The sequence below is a fragment of the Ranitomeya imitator genome, unplaced genomic scaffold, assembly GCF_032444005.1.
Source record: "Ranitomeya imitator isolate aRanImi1 unplaced genomic scaffold, aRanImi1.pri SCAFFOLD_486, whole genome shotgun sequence".
Taxonomy (NCBI): Eukaryota; Metazoa; Chordata; class Amphibia; order Anura; family Dendrobatidae; genus Ranitomeya; species Ranitomeya imitator.
This window is the reverse complement of record NW_027194649.1, coordinates 26,509-47,146: the sequence shown is the minus strand read 5'-3', so window position 1 is coordinate 47,146 and position 20,638 is coordinate 26,509. Positions and strand designations below refer to the sequence as shown.

The following is a 20,638-nucleotide window of genomic DNA, read 5'->3' as shown; positions in this document are numbered from 1 at the left end:
GGAACTCTCACGTGTCACAATGGGCTCTGGACTTATCTAAGGCAGAGAAAAATGGCGCCGTCTTCAGTCTGCTGCTGGAACAGCAGCAGACCACATGGTAGGGGGATTGTCTTTTTTTTTTTTAAAGGGGCAATTTGCAGACTTGCACTAATAGTTGCACTCTGGAGCGCCAAAGGGATGGAGGGTGTGTTCAGATGGGCGGAGTTATGCAGATCAGGCGGCGTTATGCAGATTAGGCGGAGTTAGGCAGATTTTTTAAAAACGCGTTGGGCCCAAATTGAACACACCCCCACACACCCCCACACACCCCCCACACGCCCCCACACACACCAGAACTGCCATTTGAGAAGGCATCCAGAGTTTAGAAAAAAAATGTCTTCCCCTGGGCAATCATCTTTTGGGCTCTCTCCACAGTGAGTCCTGGTTGTGGGCCATGGGGCGTCTGGAGTGGCAAACCATTTCAGGCTATCGCTTCTCGGCCTTTTGGCTAAGATCAAGTGTAGTATCTGTTCTTATCAGTTTAATATCTGATACGTCCCCTATTTGGGGACCATATATTAAATGGATTTTTAGAACAGGGAGCTGGAAATGGAGCTTGCTCTGTCCACTCCACGCATTGACCCGTTATTGCAGTATCTCCGGGAACAGTGCACCCCTTCTCTGATCCGGTTTCCAAAAACAGATTGAATTGAAATCAGCCCAGCAAGTTGTCATTTAACACTTTCTGAGAATTCTTTTCAGGGTCAAAGAAGCACGTTTCAGGTGGCAAATGTAGCAATTTGCTCAGTTTCACTGGACCGTTTGCAACATTTCCTGTGCCTTGCTTTCACCTGTGCATGTTCAGCATTGGATTGCATCCAATATGCAATCAATCAATCAAGCAATCAAGCAATCTTTGCTGGTTGCAACAGGTGTGTTAAGATGTAGGCCCGAATGAGGCCTTTGTAACAGTGTTGCTAATATATTGTGCCATCTACAAAATTAGGCCCCTGCCTGCCTGCCTGCCTGCCTGCCTGCCTGCCTGCCTGCCTGCCTGCCTGCCTGCTGTCTGTCAGCATGAAGTGTTTAAATTGAAGTATCCTACGAGTAGTTCGGCCATACATACTACATTTGTGACCGCATGCACAAATTCCTTTGTAAAACATTGGCTCCCTCTTGTGGACCACTGACTTTTAATTATGTGGTGTATGATATGTATTTCAATAAAGAAGGAAAAATGGTGTCTGTGATGATCTTGAATGTGCTAGTCTTGTCTATTTTGTCTTGTACTGTGTGAGTAGTATTCTAATGCTTTTGACCAACTGGGTGCGCTGCTGCTGCCTGCCCGCCTGCAGTAGATAGAATCTATGCACGGAACCTTCACCTGCTGCTGCTGTCACAATGGGGCCTTCAGCCATTGACTCCGGAACTCTCACGTGTCACAATGGGCTCTGGACTTATCTAAGGCAGAGAAAAATGGCGCCGTCTTCAGTCTGCTGCTGGAACAGCAGCAGACCACATGGTAGGGGGATTGTCTTTTTTTTTTTTAAAGGGGCAATTTGCAGACTTGCACTAATAGTTGCACTCTGGAGCGCCAAAGGGATGGAGGGTGTGTTCAGATGGGCGGAGTTATGCAGATCAGGCGGCGTTATGCAGATTAGGCGGAGTTAGGCAGATTTTTTAAAAACGCGTTGGGCCCAAATTGAACACACCCCCACACACCCCCACACACCCCCCACACGCCCCCACACACACCAGAACTGCCATTTGAGAAGGCATCCAGAGTTTAGAAAAAAAATGTCTTCCCCTGGGCAATCATCTTTTGGGCTCTCTCCACAGTGAGTCCTGGTTGTGGGCCATGGGGCGTCTGGAGTGGCAAACCATTTCAGGCTATCGCTTCTCGGCCTTTTGGCTAAGATCAAGTGTAGTATCTGTTCTTATCAGTTTAATATCTGATACGTCCCCTATTTGGGGACCATATATTAAATGGATTTTTAGAACAGGGAGCTGGAAATGGAGCTTGCTCTGTCCACTCCACGCATTGACCCGTTATTGCAGTATCTCCGGGAACAGTGCACCCCTTCTCTGATCCGGTTTCCAAAAACAGATTGAATTGAAATCAGCCCAGCAAGTTGTCATTTAACACTTTCTGAGAATTCTTTTCAGGGTCAAAGAAGCACGTTTCAGGTGGCAAATGTAGCAATTTGCTCAGTTTCACTGGACCGTTTGCAACATTTCCTGTGCCTTGCTTTCACCTGTGCATGTTCAGCATTGGATTGCATCCAATATGCAATCAATCAATCAAGCAATCAAGCAATCTTTGCTGGTTGCAACAGGTGTGTTAAGATGTAGGCCCGAATGAGGCCTTTGTAACAGTGTTGCTAATATATTGTGCCATCTACAAAATTAGGCCCCTGCCTGCCTGCCTGCCTGCCTGCCTGCCTGCCTGCCTGCCTGCCTGCCTGCCTGCTGTCTGTCAGCATGAAGTGTTTAAATTGAAGTATCCTACGAGTAGTTCGGCCATACATACTACATTTGTGACCGCATGCACAAATTCCTTTGTAAAACATTGGCTCCCTCTTGTGGACCACTGACTTTTAATTATGTGGTGTATGATATGTATTTCAATAAAGAAGGAAAAATGGTGTCTGTGATGATCTTGAATGTGCTAGTCTTGTCTATTTTGTCTTGTACTGTGTGAGTAGTATTCTAATGCTTTTGACCAACTGGGTGCGCTGCTGCTGCCTGCCCGCCTGCAGTAGATAGAATCTATGCACGGAACCTTCACCTGCTGCTGCTGTCACAATGGGGCCTTCAGCCATTGACTCCGGAACTCTCACGTGTCACAATGGGCTCTGGACTTATCTAAGGCAGAGAAAAATGGCGCCGTCTTCAGTCTGCTGCTGGAACAGCAGCAGACCACATGGTAGGGGGATTGTCTTTTTTTTTTTTAAAGGGGCAATTTGCAGACTTGCACTAATAGTTGCACTCTGGAGCGCCAAAGGGATGGAGGGTGTGTTCAGATGGGCGGAGTTATGCAGATCAGGCGGCGTTATGCAGATTAGGCGGAGTTAGGCAGATTTTTTAAAAACGCGTTGGGCCCAAATTGAACACACCCCCACACACCCCCACACACCCCCCACACGCCCCCACACACACCAGAACTGCCATTTGAGAAGGCATCCAGAGTTTAGAAAAAAAATGTCTTCCCCTGGGCAATCATCTTTTGGGCTCTCTCCACAGTGAGTCCTGGTTGTGGGCCATGGGGCGTCTGGAGTGGCAAACCATTTCAGGCTATCGCTTCTCGGCCTTTTGGCTAAGATCAAGTGTAGTATCTGTTCTTATCAGTTTAATATCTGATACGTCCCCTATTTGGGGACCATATATTAAATGGATTTTTAGAACAGGGAGCTGGAAATGGAGCTTGCTCTGTCCACTCCACGCATTGACCCGTTATTGCAGTATCTCCGGGAACAGTGCACCCCTTCTCTGATCCGGTTTCCAAAAACAGATTGAATTGAAATCAGCCCAGCAAGTTGTCATTTAACACTTTCTGAGAATTCTTTTCAGGGTCAAAGAAGCACGTTTCAGGTGGCAAATGTAGCAATTTGCTCAGTTTCACTGGACCGTTTGCAACATTTCCTGTGCCTTGCTTTCACCTGTGCATGTTCAGCATTGGATTGCATCCAATATGCAATCAATCAATCAAGCAATCAAGCAATCTTTGCTGGTTGCAACAGGTGTGTTAAGATGTAGGCCCGAATGAGGCCTTTGTAACAGTGTTGCTAATATATTGTGCCATCTACAAAATTAGGCCCCTGCCTGCCTGCCTGCCTGCCTGCCTGCCTGCCTGCCTGCCTGCCTGCCTGCCTGCTGTCTGTCAGCATGAAGTGTTTAAATTGAAGTATCCTACGAGTAGTTCGGCCATACATACTACATTTGTGACCGCATGCACAAATTCCTTTGTAAAACATTGGCTCCCTCTTGTGGACCACTGACTTTTAATTATGTGGTGTATGATATGTATTTCAATAAAGAAGGAAAAATGGTGTCTGTGATGATCTTGAATGTGCTAGTCTTGTCTATTTTGTCTTGTACTGTGTGAGTAGTATTCTAATGCTTTTGACCAACTGGGTGCGCTGCTGCTGCCTGCCCGCCTGCAGTAGATAGAATCTATGCACGGAACCTTCACCTGCTGCTGCTGTCACAATGGGGCCTTCAGCCATTGACTCCGGAACTCTCACGTGTCACAATGGGCTCTGGACTTATCTAAGGCAGAGAAAAATGGCGCCGTCTTCAGTCTGCTGCTGGAACAGCAGCAGACCACATGGTAGGGGGATTGTCTTTTTTTTTTTTAAAGGGGCAATTTGCAGACTTGCACTAATAGTTGCACTCTGGAGCGCCAAAGGGATGGAGGGTGTGTTCAGATGGGCGGAGTTATGCAGATCAGGCGGCGTTATGCAGATTAGGCGGAGTTAGGCAGATTTTTTAAAAACGCGTTGGGCCCAAATTGAACACACCCCCACACACCCCCACACACCCCCCACACGCCCCCACACACACCAGAACTGCCATTTGAGAAGGCATCCAGAGTTTAGAAAAAAAATGTCTTCCCCTGGGCAATCATCTTTTGGGCTCTCTCCACAGTGAGTCCTGGTTGTGGGCCATGGGGCGTCTGGAGTGGCAAACCATTTCAGGCTATCGCTTCTCGGCCTTTTGGCTAAGATCAAGTGTAGTATCTGTTCTTATCAGTTTAATATCTGATACGTCCCCTATTTGGGGACCATATATTAAATGGATTTTTAGAACAGGGAGCTGGAAATGGAGCTTGCTCTGTCCACTCCACGCATTGACCCGTTATTGCAGTATCTCCGGGAACAGTGCACCCCTTCTCTGATCCGGTTTCCAAAAACAGATTGAATTGAAATCAGCCCAGCAAGTTGTCATTTAACACTTTCTGAGAATTCTTTTCAGGGTCAAAGAAGCACGTTTCAGGTGGCAAATGTAGCAATTTGCTCAGTTTCACTGGACCGTTTGCAACATTTCCTGTGCCTTGCTTTCACCTGTGCATGTTCAGCATTGGATTGCATCCAATATGCAATCAATCAATCAAGCAATCAAGCAATCTTTGCTGGTTGCAACAGGTGTGTTAAGATGTAGGCCCGAATGAGGCCTTTGTAACAGTGTTGCTAATATATTGTGCCATCTACAAAATTAGGCCCCTGCCTGCCTGCCTGCCTGCCTGCCTGCCTGCCTGCCTGCCTGCCTGCCTGCCTGCTGCTGTCAGCATGAAGTGTTTAAATTGAAGTATCCTACGAGTAGTTCGGCCATACATACTACATTTGTGACCGCATGCACAAATTCCTTTGTAAAACATTGGCTCCCTCTTGTGGACCACTGACTTTTAATTATGTGGTGTATGATATGTATTTCAATAAAGAAGGAAAAATGGTGTCTGTGATGATCTTGAATGTGCTAGTCTTGTCTATTTTGTCTTGTACTGTGTGAGTAGTATTCTAATGCTTTTGACCAACTGGGTGCGCTGCTGCTGCCTGCCCGCCTGCAGTAGATAGAATCTATGCACGGAACCTTCACCTGCTGCTGCTGTCACAATGGGGCCTTCAGCCATTGACTCCGGAACTCTCACGTGTCACAATGGGCTCTGGACTTATCTAAGGCAGAGAAAAATGGCGCCGTCTTCAGTCTGCTGCTGGAACAGCAGCAGACCACATGGTAGGGGGATTGTCTTTTTTTTTTTTAAAGGGGCAATTTGCAGACTTGCACTAATAGTTGCACTCTGGAGCGCCAAAGGGATGGAGGGTGTGTTCAGATGGGCGGAGTTATGCAGATCAGGCGGCGTTATGCAGATTAGGCGGAGTTAGGCAGATTTTTTAAAAACGCGTTGGGCCCAAATTGAACACACCCCCACACACCCCCACACACCCCCCACACGCCCCCACACACACCAGAACTGCCATTTGAGAAGGCATCCAGAGTTTAGAAAAAAAATGTCTTCCCCTGGGCAATCATCTTTTGGGCTCTCTCCACAGTGAGTCCTGGTTGTGGGCCATGGGGCGTCTGGAGTGGCAAACCATTTCAGGCTATCGCTTCTCGGCCTTTTGGCTAAGATCAAGTGTAGTATCTGTTCTTATCAGTTTAATATCTGATACGTCCCCTATTTGGGGACCATATATTAAATGGATTTTTAGAACAGGGAGCTGGAAATGGAGCTTGCTCTGTCCACTCCACGCATTGACCCGTTATTGCAGTATCTCCGGGAACAGTGCACCCCTTCTCTGATCCGGTTTCCAAAAACAGATTGAATTGAAATCAGCCCAGCAAGTTGTCATTTAACACTTTCTGAGAATTCTTTTCAGGGTCAAAGAAGCACGTTTCAGGTGGCAAATGTAGCAATTTGCTCAGTTTCACTGGACCGTTTGCAACATTTCCTGTGCCTTGCTTTCACCTGTGCATGTTCAGCATTGGATTGCATCCAATATGCAATCAATCAATCAAGCAATCAAGCAATCTTTGCTGGTTGCAACAGGTGTGTTAAGATGTAGGCCCGAATGAGGCCTTTGTAACAGTGTTGCTAATATATTGTGCCATCTACAAAATTAGGCCCCTGCCTGCCTGCCTGCCTGCCTGCCTGCCTGCCTGCCTGCCTGCCTGCCTGCCTGCTGTCTGTCAGCATGAAGTGTTTAAATTGAAGTATCCTACGAGTAGTTCGGCCATACATACTACATTTGTGACCGCATGCACAAATTCCTTTGTAAAACATTGGCTCCCTCTTGTGGACCACTGACTTTTAATTATGTGGTGTATGATATGTATTTCAATAAAGAAGGAAAAATGGTGTCTGTGATGATCTTGAATGTGCTAGTCTTGTCTATTTTGTCTTGTACTGTGTGAGTAGTATTCTAATGCTTTTGACCAACTGGGTGCGCTGCTGCTGCCTGCCCGCCTGCAGTAGATAGAATCTATGCACGGAACCTTCACCTGCTGCTGCTGTCACAATGGGGCCTTCAGCCATTGACTCCGGAACTCTCACGTGTCACAATGGGCTCTGGACTTATCTAAGGCAGAGAAAAATGGCGCCGTCTTCAGTCTGCTGCTGGAACAGCAGCAGACCACATGGTAGGGGGATTGTCTTTTTTTTTTTTAAAGGGGCAATTTGCAGACTTGCACTAATAGTTGCACTCTGGAGCGCCAAAGGGATGGAGGGTGTGTTCAGATGGGCGGAGTTATGCAGATCAGGCGGCGTTATGCAGATTAGGCGGAGTTAGGCAGATTTTTTAAAAACGCGTTGGGCCCAAATTGAACACACCCCCACACACCCCCACACACCCCCCACACGCCCCCACACACACCAGAACTGCCATTTGAGAAGGCATCCAGAGTTTAGAAAAAAAATGTCTTCCCCTGGGCAATCATCTTTTGGGCTCTCTCCACAGTGAGTCCTGGTTGTGGGCCATGGGGCGTCTGGAGTGGCAAACCATTTCAGGCTATCGCTTCTCGGCCTTTTGGCTAAGATCAAGTGTAGTATCTGTTCTTATCAGTTTAATATCTGATACGTCCCCTATTTGGGGACCATATATTAAATGGATTTTTAGAACAGGGAGCTGGAAATGGAGCTTGCTCTGTCCACTCCACGCATTGACCCGTTATTGCAGTATCTCCGGGAACAGTGCACCCCTTCTCTGATCCGGTTTCCAAAAACAGATTGAATTGAAATCAGCCCAGCAAGTTGTCATTTAACACTTTCTGAGAATTCTTTTCAGGGTCAAAGAAGCACGTTTCAGGTGGCAAATGTAGCAATTTGCTCAGTTTCACTGGACCGTTTGCAACATTTCCTGTGCCTTGCTTTCACCTGTGCATGTTCAGCATTGGATTGCATCCAATATGCAATCAATCAATCAAGCAATCAAGCAATCTTTGCTGGTTGCAACAGGTGTGTTAAGATGTAGGCCCGAATGAGGCCTTTGTAACAGTGTTGCTAATATATTGTGCCATCTACAAAATTAGGCCCCTGCCTGCCTGCCTGCCTGCCTGCCTGCCTGCCTGCCTGCCTGCCTGCCTGCCTGCTGTCTGTCAGCATGAAGTGTTTAAATTGAAGTATCCTACGAGTAGTTCGGCCATACATACTACATTTGTGACCGCATGCACAAATTCCTTTGTAAAACATTGGCTCCCTCTTGTGGACCACTGACTTTTAATTATGTGGTGTATGATATGTATTTCAATAAAGAAGGAAAAATGGTGTCTGTGATGATCTTGAATGTGCTAGTCTTGTCTATTTTGTCTTGTACTGTGTGAGTAGTATTCTAATGCTTTTGACCAACTGGGTGCGCTGCTGCTGCCTGCCCGCCTGCAGTAGATAGAATCTATGCACGGAACCTTCACCTGCTGCTGCTGTCACAATGGGGCCTTCAGCCATTGACTCCGGAACTCTCACGTGTCACAATGGGCTCTGGACTTATCTAAGGCAGAGAAAAATGGCGCCGTCTTCAGTCTGCTGCTGGAACAGCAGCAGACCACATGGTAGGGGGATTGTCTTTTTTTTTTTTAAAGGGGCAATTTGCAGACTTGCACTAATAGTTGCACTCTGGAGCGCCAAAGGGATGGAGGGTGTGTTCAGATGGGCGGAGTTATGCAGATCAGGCGGCGTTATGCAGATTAGGCGGAGTTAGGCAGATTTTTTAAAAACGCGTTGGGCCCAAATTGAACACACCCCCACACACCCCCACACACCCCCCACACGCCCCCACACACACCAGAACTGCCATTTGAGAAGGCATCCAGAGTTTAGAAAAAAAATGTCTTCCCCTGGGCAATCATCTTTTGGGCTCTCTCCACAGTGAGTCCTGGTTGTGGGCCATGGGGCGTCTGGAGTGGCAAACCATTTCAGGCTATCGCTTCTCGGCCTTTTGGCTAAGATCAAGTGTAGTATCTGTTCTTATCAGTTTAATATCTGATACGTCCCCTATTTGGGGACCATATATTAAATGGATTTTTAGAACAGGGAGCTGGAAATGGAGCTTGCTCTGTCCACTCCACGCATTGACCCGTTATTGCAGTATCTCCGGGAACAGTGCACCCCTTCTCTGATCCGGTTTCCAAAAACAGATTGAATTGAAATCAGCCCAGCAAGTTGTCATTTAACACTTTCTGAGAATTCTTTTCAGGGTCAAAGAAGCACGTTTCAGGTGGCAAATGTAGCAATTTGCTCAGTTTCACTGGACCGTTTGCAACATTTCCTGTGCCTTGCTTTCACCTGTGCATGTTCAGCATTGGATTGCATCCAATATGCAATCAATCAATCAAGCAATCAAGCAATCTTTGCTGGTTGCAACAGGTGTGTTAAGATGTAGGCCCGAATGAGGCCTTTGTAACAGTGTTGCTAATATATTGTGCCATCTACAAAATTAGGCCCCTGCCTGCCTGCCTGCCTGCCTGCCTGCCTGCCTGCCTGCCTGCCTGCCTGCCTGCTGTCTGTCAGCATGAAGTGTTTAAATTGAAGTATCCTACGAGTAGTTCGGCCATACATACTACATTTGTGACCGCATGCACAAATTCCTTTGTAAAACATTGGCTCCCTCTTGTGGACCACTGACTTTTAATTATGTGGTGTATGATATGTATTTCAATAAAGAAGGAAAAATGGTGTCTGTGATGATCTTGAATGTGCTAGTCTTGTCTATTTTGTCTTGTACTGTGTGAGTAGTATTCTAATGCTTTTGACCAACTGGGTGCGCTGCTGCTGCCTGCCCGCCTGCAGTAGATAGAATCTATGCACGGAACCTTCACCTGCTGCTGCTGTCACAATGGGGCCTTCAGCCATTGACTCCGGAACTCTCACGTGTCACAATGGGCTCTGGACTTATCTAAGGCAGAGAAAAATGGCGCCGTCTTCAGTCTGCTGCTGGAACAGCAGCAGACCACATGGTAGGGGGATTGTCTTTTTTTTTTTTAAAGGGGCAATTTGCAGACTTGCACTAATAGTTGCACTCTGGAGCGCCAAAGGGATGGAGGGTGTGTTCAGATGGGCGGAGTTATGCAGATCAGGCGGCGTTATGCAGATTAGGCGGAGTTAGGCAGATTTTTTAAAAACGCGTTGGGCCCAAATTGAACACACCCCCACACACCCCCACACACCCCCCACACGCCCCCACACACACCAGAACTGCCATTTGAGAAGGCATCCAGAGTTTAGAAAAAAAATGTCTTCCCCTGGGCAATCATCTTTTGGGCTCTCTCCACAGTGAGTCCTGGTTGTGGGCCATGGGGCGTCTGGAGTGGCAAACCATTTCAGGCTATCGCTTCTCGGCCTTTTGGCTAAGATCAAGTGTAGTATCTGTTCTTATCAGTTTAATATCTGATACGTCCCCTATTTGGGGACCATATATTAAATGGATTTTTAGAACAGGGAGCTGGAAATGGAGCTTGCTCTGTCCACTCCACGCATTGACCCGTTATTGCAGTATCTCCGGGAACAGTGCACCCCTTCTCTGATCCGGTTTCCAAAAACAGATTGAATTGAAATCAGCCCAGCAAGTTGTCATTTAACACTTTCTGAGAATTCTTTTCAGGGTCAAAGAAGCACGTTTCAGGTGGCAAATGTAGCAATTTGCTCAGTTTCACTGGACCGTTTGCAACATTTCCTGTGCCTTGCTTTCACCTGTGCATGTTCAGCATTGGATTGCATCCAATATGCAATCAATCAATCAAGCAATCAAGCAATCTTTGCTGGTTGCAACAGGTGTGTTAAGATGTAGGCCCGAATGAGGCCTTTGTAACAGTGTTGCTAATATATTGTGCCATCTACAAAATTAGGCCCCTGCCTGCCTGCCTGCCTGCCTGCCTGCCTGCCTGCCTGCCTGCCTGCCTGCCTGCTGTCTGTCAGCATGAAGTGTTTAAATTGAAGTATCCTACGAGTAGTTCGGCCATACATACTACATTTGTGACCGCATGCACAAATTCCTTTGTAAAACATTGGCTCCCTCTTGTGGACCACTGACTTTTAATTATGTGGTGTATGATATGTATTTCAATAAAGAAGGAAAAATGGTGTCTGTGATGATCTTGAATGTGCTAGTCTTGTCTATTTTGTCTTGTACTGTGTGAGTAGTATTCTAATGCTTTTGACCAACTGGGTGCGCTGCTGCTGCCTGCCCGCCTGCAGTAGATAGAATCTATGCACGGAACCTTCACCTGCTGCTGCTGTCACAATGGGGCCTTCAGCCATTGACTCCGGAACTCTCACGTGTCACAATGGGCTCTGGACTTATCTAAGGCAGAGAAAAATGGCGCCGTCTTCAGTCTGCTGCTGGAACAGCAGCAGACCACATGGTAGGGGGATTGTCTTTTTTTTTTTTAAAGGGGCAATTTGCAGACTTGCACTAATAGTTGCACTCTGGAGCGCCAAAGGGATGGAGGGTGTGTTCAGATGGGCGGAGTTATGCAGATCAGGCGGCGTTATGCAGATTAGGCGGAGTTAGGCAGATTTTTTAAAAACGCGTTGGGCCCAAATTGAACACACCCCCACACACCCCCACACACCCCCCACACGCCCCCACACACACCAGAACTGCCATTTGAGAAGGCATCCAGAGTTTAGAAAAAAAATGTCTTCCCCTGGGCAATCATCTTTTGGGCTCTCTCCACAGTGAGTCCTGGTTGTGGGCCATGGGGCGTCTGGAGTGGCAAACCATTTCAGGCTATCGCTTCTCGGCCTTTTGGCTAAGATCAAGTGTAGTATCTGTTCTTATCAGTTTAATATCTGATACGTCCCCTATTTGGGGACCATATATTAAATGGATTTTTAGAACAGGGAGCTGGAAATGGAGCTTGCTCTGTCCACTCCACGCATTGACCCGTTATTGCAGTATCTCCGGGAACAGTGCACCCCTTCTCTGATCCGGTTTCCAAAAACAGATTGAATTGAAATCAGCCCAGCAAGTTGTCATTTAACACTTTCTGAGAATTCTTTTCAGGGTCAAAGAAGCACGTTTCAGGTGGCAAATGTAGCAATTTGCTCAGTTTCACTGGACCGTTTGCAACATTTCCTGTGCCTTGCTTTCACCTGTGCATGTTCAGCATTGGATTGCATCCAATATGCAATCAATCAATCAAGCAATCAAGCAATCTTTGCTGGTTGCAACAGGTGTGTTAAGATGTAGGCCCGAATGAGGCCTTTGTAACAGTGTTGCTAATATATTGTGCCATCTACAAAATTAGGCCCCTGCCTGCCTGCCTGCCTGCCTGCCTGCCTGCCTGCCTGCCTGCCTGCCTGCCTGCTGTCTGTCAGCATGAAGTGTTTAAATTGAAGTATCCTACGAGTAGTTCGGCCATACATACTACATTTGTGACCGCATGCACAAATTCCTTTGTAAAACATTGGCTCCCTCTTGTGGACCACTGACTTTTAATTATGTGGTGTATGATATGTATTTCAATAAAGAAGGAAAAATGGTGTCTGTGATGATCTTGAATGTGCTAGTCTTGTCTATTTTGTCTTGTACTGTGTGAGTAGTATTCTAATGCTTTTGACCAACTGGGTGCGCTGCTGCTGCCTGCCCGCCTGCAGTAGATAGAATCTATGCACGGAACCTTCACCTGCTGCTGCTGTCACAATGGGGCCTTCAGCCATTGACTCCGGAACTCTCACGTGTCACAATGGGCTCTGGACTTATCTAAGGCAGAGAAAAATGGCGCCGTCTTCAGTCTGCTGCTGGAACAGCAGCAGACCACATGGTAGGGGGATTGTCTTTTTTTTTTTTAAAGGGGCAATTTGCAGACTTGCACTAATAGTTGCACTCTGGAGCGCCAAAGGGATGGAGGGTGTGTTCAGATGGGCGGAGTTATGCAGATCAGGCGGCGTTATGCAGATTAGGCGGAGTTAGGCAGATTTTTTAAAAACGCGTTGGGCCCAAATTGAACACACCCCCACACACCCCCACACACCCCCCACACGCCCCCACACACACCAGAACTGCCATTTGAGAAGGCATCCAGAGTTTAGAAAAAAAATGTCTTCCCCTGGGCAATCATCTTTTGGGCTCTCTCCACAGTGAGTCCTGGTTGTGGGCCATGGGGCGTCTGGAGTGGCAAACCATTTCAGGCTATCGCTTCTCGGCCTTTTGGCTAAGATCAAGTGTAGTATCTGTTCTTATCAGTTTAATATCTGATACGTCCCCTATTTGGGGACCATATATTAAATGGATTTTTAGAACAGGGAGCTGGAAATGGAGCTTGCTCTGTCCACTCCACGCATTGACCCGTTATTGCAGTATCTCCGGGAACAGTGCACCCCTTCTCTGATCCGGTTTCCAAAAACAGATTGAATTGAAATCAGCCCAGCAAGTTGTCATTTAACACTTTCTGAGAATTCTTTTCAGGGTCAAAGAAGCACGTTTCAGGTGGCAAATGTAGCAATTTGCTCAGTTTCACTGGACCGTTTGCAACATTTCCTGTGCCTTGCTTTCACCTGTGCATGTTCAGCATTGGATTGCATCCAATATGCAATCAATCAATCAAGCAATCAAGCAATCTTTGCTGGTTGCAACAGGTGTGTTAAGATGTAGGCCCGAATGAGGCCTTTGTAACAGTGTTGCTAATATATTGTGCCATCTACAAAATTAGGCCCCTGCCTGCCTGCCTGCCTGCCTGCCTGCCTGCCTGCCTGCCTGCCTGCCTGCCTGCTGTCTGTCAGCATGAAGTGTTTAAATTGAAGTATCCTACGAGTAGTTCGGCCATACATACTACATTTGTGACCGCATGCACAAATTCCTTTGTAAAACATTGGCTCCCTCTTGTGGACCACTGACTTTTAATTATGTGGTGTATGATATGTATTTCAATAAAGAAGGAAAAATGGTGTCTGTGATGATCTTGAATGTGCTAGTCTTGTCTATTTTGTCTTGTACTGTGTGAGTAGTATTCTAATGCTTTTGACCAACTGGGTGCGCTGCTGCTGCCTGCCCGCCTGCAGTAGATAGAATCTATGCACGGAACCTTCACCTGCTGCTGCTGTCACAATGGGGCCTTCAGCCATTGACTCCGGAACTCTCACGTGTCACAATGGGCTCTGGACTTATCTAAGGCAGAGAAAAATGGCGCCGTCTTCAGTCTGCTGCTGGAACAGCAGCAGACCACATGGTAGGGGGATTGTCTTTTTTTTTTTTAAAGGGGCAATTTGCAGACTTGCACTAATAGTTGCACTCTGGAGCGCCAAAGGGATGGAGGGTGTGTTCAGATGGGCGGAGTTATGCAGATCAGGCGGCGTTATGCAGATTAGGCGGAGTTAGGCAGATTTTTTAAAAACGCGTTGGGCCCAAATTGAACACACCCCCACACACCCCCACACACCCCCCACACGCCCCCACACACACCAGAACTGCCATTTGAGAAGGCATCCAGAGTTTAGAAAAAAAATGTCTTCCCCTGGGCAATCATCTTTTGGGCTCTCTCCACAGTGAGTCCTGGTTGTGGGCCATGGGGCGTCTGGAGTGGCAAACCATTTCAGGCTATCGCTTCTCGGCCTTTTGGCTAAGATCAAGTGTAGTATCTGTTCTTATCAGTTTAATATCTGATACGTCCCCTATTTGGGGACCATATATTAAATGGATTTTTAGAACAGGGAGCTGGAAATGGAGCTTGCTCTGTCCACTCCACGCATTGACCCGTTATTGCAGTATCTCCGGGAACAGTGCACCCCTTCTCTGATCCGGTTTCCAAAAACAGATTGAATTGAAATCAGCCCAGCAAGTTGTCATTTAACACTTTCTGAGAATTCTTTTCAGGGTCAAAGAAGCACGTTTCAGGTGGCAAATGTAGCAATTTGCTCAGTTTCACTGGACCGTTTGCAACATTTCCTGTGCCTTGCTTTCACCTGTGCATGTTCAGCATTGGATTGCATCCAATATGCAATCAATCAATCAAGCAATCAAGCAATCTTTGCTGGTTGCAACAGGTGTGTTAAGATGTAGGCCCGAATGAGGCCTTTGTAACAGTGTTGCTAATATATTGTGCCATCTACAAAATTAGGCCCCTGCCTGCCTGCCTGCCTGCCTGCCTGCCTGCCTGCCTGCCTGCCTGCCTGCCTGCTGTCTGTCAGCATGAAGTGTTTAAATTGAAGTATCCTACGAGTAGTTCGGCCATACATACTACATTTGTGACCGCATGCACAAATTCCTTTGTAAAACATTGGCTCCCTCTTGTGGACCACTGACTTTTAATTATGTGGTGTATGATATGTATTTCAATAAAGAAGGAAAAATGGTGTCTGTGATGATCTTGAATGTGCTAGTCTTGTCTATTTTGTCTTGTACTGTGTGAGTAGTATTCTAATGCTTTTGACCAACTGGGTGCGCTGCTGCTGCCTGCCCGCCTGCAGTAGATAGAATCTATGCACGGAACCTTCACCTGCTGCTGCTGTCACAATGGGGCCTTCAGCCATTGACTCCGGAACTCTCACGTGTCACAATGGGCTCTGGACTTATCTAAGGCAGAGAAAAATGGCGCCGTCTTCAGTCTGCTGCTGGAACAGCAGCAGACCACATGGTAGGGGGATTGTCTTTTTTTTTTTTAAAGGGGCAATTTGCAGACTTGCACTAATAGTTGCACTCTGGAGCGCCAAAGGGATGGAGGGTGTGTTCAGATGGGCGGAGTTATGCAGATCAGGCGGCGTTATGCAGATTAGGCGGAGTTAGGCAGATTTTTTAAAAACGCGTTGGGCCCAAATTGAACACACCCCCACACACCCCCACACACCCCCCACACGCCCCCACACACACCAGAACTGCCATTTGAGAAGGCATCCAGAGTTTAGAAAAAAAATGTCTTCCCCTGGGCAATCATCTTTTGGGCTCTCTCCACAGTGAGTCCTGGTTGTGGGCCATGGGGCGTCTGGAGTGGCAAACCATTTCAGGCTATCGCTTCTCGGCCTTTTGGCTAAGATCAAGTGTAGTATCTGTTCTTATCAGTTTAATATCTGATACGTCCCCTATTTGGGGACCATATATTAAATGGATTTTTAGAACAGGGAGCTGGAAATGGAGCTTGCTCTGTCCACTCCACGCATTGACCCGTTATTGCAGTATCTCCGGGAACAGTGCACCCCTTCTCTGATCCGGTTTCCAAAAACAGATTGAATTGAAATCAGCCCAGCAAGTTGTCATTTAACACTTTCTGAGAATTCTTTTCAGGGTCAAAGAAGCACGTTTCAGGTGGCAAATGTAGCAATTTGCTCAGTTTCACTGGACCGTTTGCAACATTTCCTGTGCCTTGCTTTCACCTGTGCATGTTCAGCATTGGATTGCATCCAATATGCAATCAATCAATCAAGCAATCAAGCAATCTTTGCTGGTTGCAACAGGTGTGTTAAGATGTAGGCCCGAATGAGGCCTTTGTAACAGTGTTGCTAATATATTGTGCCATCTACAAAATTAGGCCCCTGCCTGCCTGCCTGCCTGCCTGCCTGCCTGCCTGCCTGCCTGCCTGCCTGCCTGCTGTCTGTCAGCATGAAGTGTTTAAATTGAAGTATCCTACGAGTAGTTCGGCCATACATACTACATTTGTGACCGCATGCACAAATTCCTTTGTAAAACATTGGCTCCCTCTTGTGGACCACTGACTTTTAATTATGTGGTGTATGATATGTATTTCAATAAAGAAGGAAAAATGGTGTCTGTGATGATCTTGAATGTGCTAGTCTTGTCTATTTTGTCTTGTACTGTGTGAGTAGTATTCTAATGCTTTTGACCAACTGGGTGCGCTGCTGCTGCCTGCCCGCCTGCAGTAGATAGAATCTATGCACGGAACCTTCACCTGCTGCTGCTGTCACAATGGGGCCTTCAGCCATTGACTCCGGAACTCTCACGTGTCACAATGGGCTCTGGACTTATCTAAGGCAGAGAAAAATGGCGCCGTCTTCAGTCTGCTGCTGGAACAGCAGCAGACCACATGGTAGGGGGATTGTCTTTTTTTTTTTTAAAGGGGCAATTTGCAGACTTGCACTAATAGTTGCACTCTGGAGCGCCAAAGGGATGGAGGGTGTGTTCAGATGGGCGGAGTTATGCAGATCAGGCGGCGTTATGCAGATTAGGCGGAGTTAGGCAGATTTTTTAAAAACGCGTTGGGCCCAAATTGAACACACCCCCACACACCCCCACACACCCCCCACACGCCCCCACACACACCAGAACTGCCATTTGAGAAGGCATCCAGAGTTTAGAAAAAAAATGTCTTCCCCTGGGCAATCATCTTTTGGGCTCTCTCCACAGTGAGTCCTGGTTGTGGGCCATGGGGCGTCTGGAGTGGCAAACCATTTCAGGCTATCGCTTCTCGGCCTTTTGGCTAAGATCAAGTGTAGTATCTGTTCTTATCAGTTTAATATCTGATACGTCCCCTATTTGGGGACCATATATTAAATGGATTTTTAGAACAGGGAGCTGGAAATGGAGCTTGCTCTGTCCACTCCACGCATTGACCCGTTATTGCAGTATCTCCGGGAACAGTGCACCCCTTCTCTGATCCGGTTTCCAAAAACAGATTGAATTGAAATCAGCCCAGCAAGTTGTCATTTAACACTTTCTGAGAATTCTTTTCAGGGTCAAAGAAGCACGTTTCAGGTGGCAAATGTAGCAATTTGCTCAGTTTCACTGGACCGTTTGCAACATTTCCTGTGCCTTGCTTTCACCTGTGCATGTTCAGCATTGGATTGCATATCCAATATGCAATCAATCAATCAAGCAATCAAGCAATCTTTGCTGGTTGCAACAGGTGTGTTAAGATGTAGGCCCGAATGAGGCCTTTGTAACAGTGTTGCTAATATATTGTGCCATCTACAAAATTAGGCCCCTGCCTGCCTGCCTGCCTGCCTGCCTGCCTGCCTGCCTGCCTGCCTGCCTGCCTGCTGTCTGTCAGCATGAAGTGTTTAAATTGAAGTATCCTACGAGTAGTTCGGCCATACATACTACATTTGTGACCGCATGCACAAATTCCTTTGTAAAACATTGGCTCCCTCTTGTGGACCACTGACTTTTAATTATGTGGTGTATGATATGTATTTCAATAAAGAAGGAAAAATGGTGTCTGTGATGATCTTGAATGTGCTAGTCTTGTCTATTTTGTCTTGTACTGTGTGAGTAGTATTCTAATGCTTTTGACCAACTGGGTGCGCTGCTGCTGCCTGCCCGCCTGCAGTAGATAGAATCTATGCACGGAACCTTCACCTGCTGCTGCTGTCACAATGGGGCCTTCAGCCATTGACTCCGGAACTCTCACGTGTCACAATGGGCTCTGGACTTATCTAAGGCAGAGAAAAATGGCGCCGTCTTCAGTCTGCTGCTGGAACAGCAGCAGACCACATGGTAGGGGGATTGTCTTTTTTTTTTTTAAAGGGGCAATTTGCAGACTTGCACTAATAGTTGCACTCTGGAGCGCCAAAGGGATGGAGGGTGTGTTCAGATGGGCGGAGTTATGCAGATCAGGCGGCGTTATGCAGATTAGGCGGAGTTAGGCAGATTTTTTAAAAACGCGTTGGGCCCAAATTGAACACACCCCCACACACCCCCACACACCCCCCACACGCCCCCACACACACCAGAACTGCCATTTGAGAAGGCATCCAGAGTTTAGAAAAAAAATGTCTTCCCCTGGGCAATCATCTTTTGGGCTCTCTCCACAGTGAGTCCTGGTTGTGGGCCATGGGGCGTCTGGAGTGGCAAACCATTTCAGGCTATCGCTTCTCGGCCTTTTGGCTAAGATCAAGTGTAGTATCTGTTCTTATCAGTTTAATATCTGATACGTCCCCTATTTGGGGACCATATATTAAATGGATTTTTAGAACAGGGAGCTGGAAATGGAGCTTGCTCTGTCCACTCCACGCATTGACCCGTTATTGCAGTATCTCCGGGAACAGTGCACCCCTTCTCTGATCCGGTTTCCAAAAACAGATTGAATTGAAATCAGCCCAGCAAGTTGTCATTTAACACTTTCTGAGAATTCTTTTCAGGGTCAAAGAAGCACGTTTCAGGTGGCAAATGTAGCAATTTGCTCAGTTTCACTGGACCGTTTGCAACATTTCCTGTGCCTTGCTTTCACCTGTGCATGTTCAGCATTGGATTGCATCCAATATGCAATCAATCAATCAAGCAATCAAGCAATCTTTGCTGGTTGCAACAGGTGTGTTAAGATGTAGGCCCGAATGAGGCCTTTGTAACAGTGTTGCTAATATATTGTGCCATCTACAAAATTAGGCCCCTGCCTGCCTGCCTGCCTGCCTGCCTGCCTGCCTGCCTGCCTGCCTGCCTGCCTGCTGCTGTCAGCATGAAGTGTTTAAATTGAAGTATCCTACGAGTAGTTCGGCCATACATACTACATTTGTGACCGCATGCACAAATTCCTTTGTAAAACATTGGCTCCCTCTTGTGGACCACTGACTTTTAATTATGTGGTGTATGATATGTATTTCAATAAAGAAGGAAAAATGGTGTCTGTGATGATCTTGAATGTGCTAGTCTTGTCTATTTTGTCTTGTACTGTGTGAGTAGTATTCTAATGCTTTTGACCAACTGGGTGCGCTGCTGCTGCCTGCCCGCCTGCAGTAGATAGAATCTATGCACGGAACCTTCACCTGCTGCTGCTGTCACAATGGGGCCTTCAGCCATTGACTCCGGAACTCTCACGTGTCACAATGGGCTCTGGACTTATCTAAGGCAGAGAAAAATGGCGCCGTCTTCAGTCTGCTGCTGGAACAGCAGCAGACCACATGGTAGGGGGATTGTCTTTTTTTTTTTTAAAGGGGCAATTTGCAGACTTGCACTAATAGTTGCACTCTGGAGCGCCAAAGGGATGGAGGGTGTGTTCAGATGGGCGGAGTTATGCAGATCAGGCGGCGTTATGCAGATTAGGCGGAGTTAGGCAGATTTTTTAAAAACGCGTTGGGCCCAAATTGAACACACCCCCACACACCCCCACACACCCCCCACACGCCCCCACACACACCAGAACTGCCATTTGAGAAGGCATCCAGAGTTTAGAAAAAAAATGTCTTCCCCTGGGCAATCATCTTTTGGGCTCTCTCCACAGTGAGTCCTGGTTGTGGGCCATGGGGCGTCTGGAGTGGCAAACCATTTCAGGCTATCGCTTCTCGGCCTTTTGGCTAAGATCAAGTGTAGTATCTGTTCTTATCAGTTTAATATCTGATACGTCCCCTATTTGGGGACCATATATTAAATGGATTTTTAGAACAGGGAGCTGGAAATGGAGCTTGCTCTGTCCACTCCACGCATTGACCCGTTATTGCAGTATCTCCGGGAACAGTGCACCCCTTCTCTGATCCGGTTTCCAAAAACAGATTGAATTGAAATCAGCCCAGCAAGTTGTCATTTAACACTTTCTGAGAATTCTTTTCAGGGTCAAAGAAGCACGTTTCAGGTGGCAAATGTAGCAATTTGCTCAGTTTCACTGGACCGTTTGCAACATTTCCTGTGCCTTGCTTTCACCTGTGCATGTTCAGCATTGGATTGCATCCAATATGCAATCAATCAATCAAGCAATCAAGCAATCTTTGCTGGTTGCAACAGGTGTGTTAAGATGTAGGCCCGAATGAGGCCTTTGTAACAGTGTTGCTAATATATTGTGCCATCTACAAAAT

The 20,638-nt window shown here is 47.0% G+C and overlaps 15 non-coding genes across 15 annotated transcripts; all 15 read left to right on the top strand.

Annotated features, from left to right (window-relative positions):
* Positions 1 to 467: 467 nt before the first annotated feature.
* Positions 468 to 658, top strand: LOC138656213 (U2 spliceosomal RNA). The gene has a single exon (XR_011316802.1). It is a non-coding gene; the product is annotated as a U2 spliceosomal RNA (small nuclear RNA).
* A 1,213-nt stretch (positions 659 to 1,871) lies between these two features.
* Positions 1,872 to 2,062, top strand: LOC138656212 (U2 spliceosomal RNA). The gene has a single exon (XR_011316801.1). It is a non-coding gene; the product is annotated as a U2 spliceosomal RNA (small nuclear RNA).
* Positions 2,063 to 3,275: 1,213 nt separating this feature from the next.
* Positions 3,276 to 3,466, top strand: LOC138656211 (U2 spliceosomal RNA). The gene has a single exon (XR_011316800.1). It is a non-coding gene; the product is annotated as a U2 spliceosomal RNA (small nuclear RNA).
* Positions 3,467 to 4,679: 1,213 nt separating this feature from the next.
* LOC138656210 (U2 spliceosomal RNA) lies at positions 4,680 to 4,870 on the top strand. The gene has a single exon (XR_011316799.1). It is a non-coding gene; the product is annotated as a U2 spliceosomal RNA (small nuclear RNA).
* Positions 4,871 to 6,082: 1,212 nt separating this feature from the next.
* On the top strand, positions 6,083 to 6,273 carry LOC138656209 (U2 spliceosomal RNA). The gene has a single exon (XR_011316798.1). It is a non-coding gene; the product is annotated as a U2 spliceosomal RNA (small nuclear RNA).
* A 1,213-nt stretch (positions 6,274 to 7,486) lies between these two features.
* On the top strand, positions 7,487 to 7,677 carry LOC138656208 (U2 spliceosomal RNA). The gene has a single exon (XR_011316797.1). It is a non-coding gene; the product is annotated as a U2 spliceosomal RNA (small nuclear RNA).
* Positions 7,678 to 8,890: 1,213 nt separating this feature from the next.
* Positions 8,891 to 9,081, top strand: LOC138656207 (U2 spliceosomal RNA). The gene has a single exon (XR_011316796.1). It is a non-coding gene; the product is annotated as a U2 spliceosomal RNA (small nuclear RNA).
* Positions 9,082 to 10,294: 1,213 nt separating this feature from the next.
* On the top strand, positions 10,295 to 10,485 carry LOC138656205 (U2 spliceosomal RNA). The gene has a single exon (XR_011316795.1). It is a non-coding gene; the product is annotated as a U2 spliceosomal RNA (small nuclear RNA).
* Positions 10,486 to 11,698: 1,213 nt separating this feature from the next.
* On the top strand, positions 11,699 to 11,889 carry LOC138656204 (U2 spliceosomal RNA). The gene has a single exon (XR_011316794.1). It is a non-coding gene; the product is annotated as a U2 spliceosomal RNA (small nuclear RNA).
* A 1,213-nt stretch (positions 11,890 to 13,102) lies between these two features.
* Positions 13,103 to 13,293, top strand: LOC138656202 (U2 spliceosomal RNA). Its single transcript, XR_011316792.1, has one exon. It is a non-coding gene; the product is annotated as a U2 spliceosomal RNA (small nuclear RNA).
* Positions 13,294 to 14,506: 1,213 nt separating this feature from the next.
* LOC138656201 (U2 spliceosomal RNA) lies at positions 14,507 to 14,697 on the top strand. Its single transcript, XR_011316791.1, has one exon. It is a non-coding gene; the product is annotated as a U2 spliceosomal RNA (small nuclear RNA).
* Positions 14,698 to 15,910: 1,213 nt separating this feature from the next.
* LOC138656200 (U2 spliceosomal RNA) lies at positions 15,911 to 16,101 on the top strand. The gene has a single exon (XR_011316790.1). It is a non-coding gene; the product is annotated as a U2 spliceosomal RNA (small nuclear RNA).
* Positions 16,102 to 17,314: 1,213 nt separating this feature from the next.
* On the top strand, positions 17,315 to 17,505 carry LOC138656199 (U2 spliceosomal RNA). The gene has a single exon (XR_011316789.1). It is a non-coding gene; the product is annotated as a U2 spliceosomal RNA (small nuclear RNA).
* Positions 17,506 to 18,720: 1,215 nt separating this feature from the next.
* Positions 18,721 to 18,911, top strand: LOC138656198 (U2 spliceosomal RNA). The gene has a single exon (XR_011316788.1). It is a non-coding gene; the product is annotated as a U2 spliceosomal RNA (small nuclear RNA).
* A 1,212-nt stretch (positions 18,912 to 20,123) lies between these two features.
* LOC138656197 (U2 spliceosomal RNA) lies at positions 20,124 to 20,314 on the top strand. Its single transcript, XR_011316787.1, has one exon. It is a non-coding gene; the product is annotated as a U2 spliceosomal RNA (small nuclear RNA).
* Positions 20,315 to 20,638: the final 324 nt, after the last annotated feature.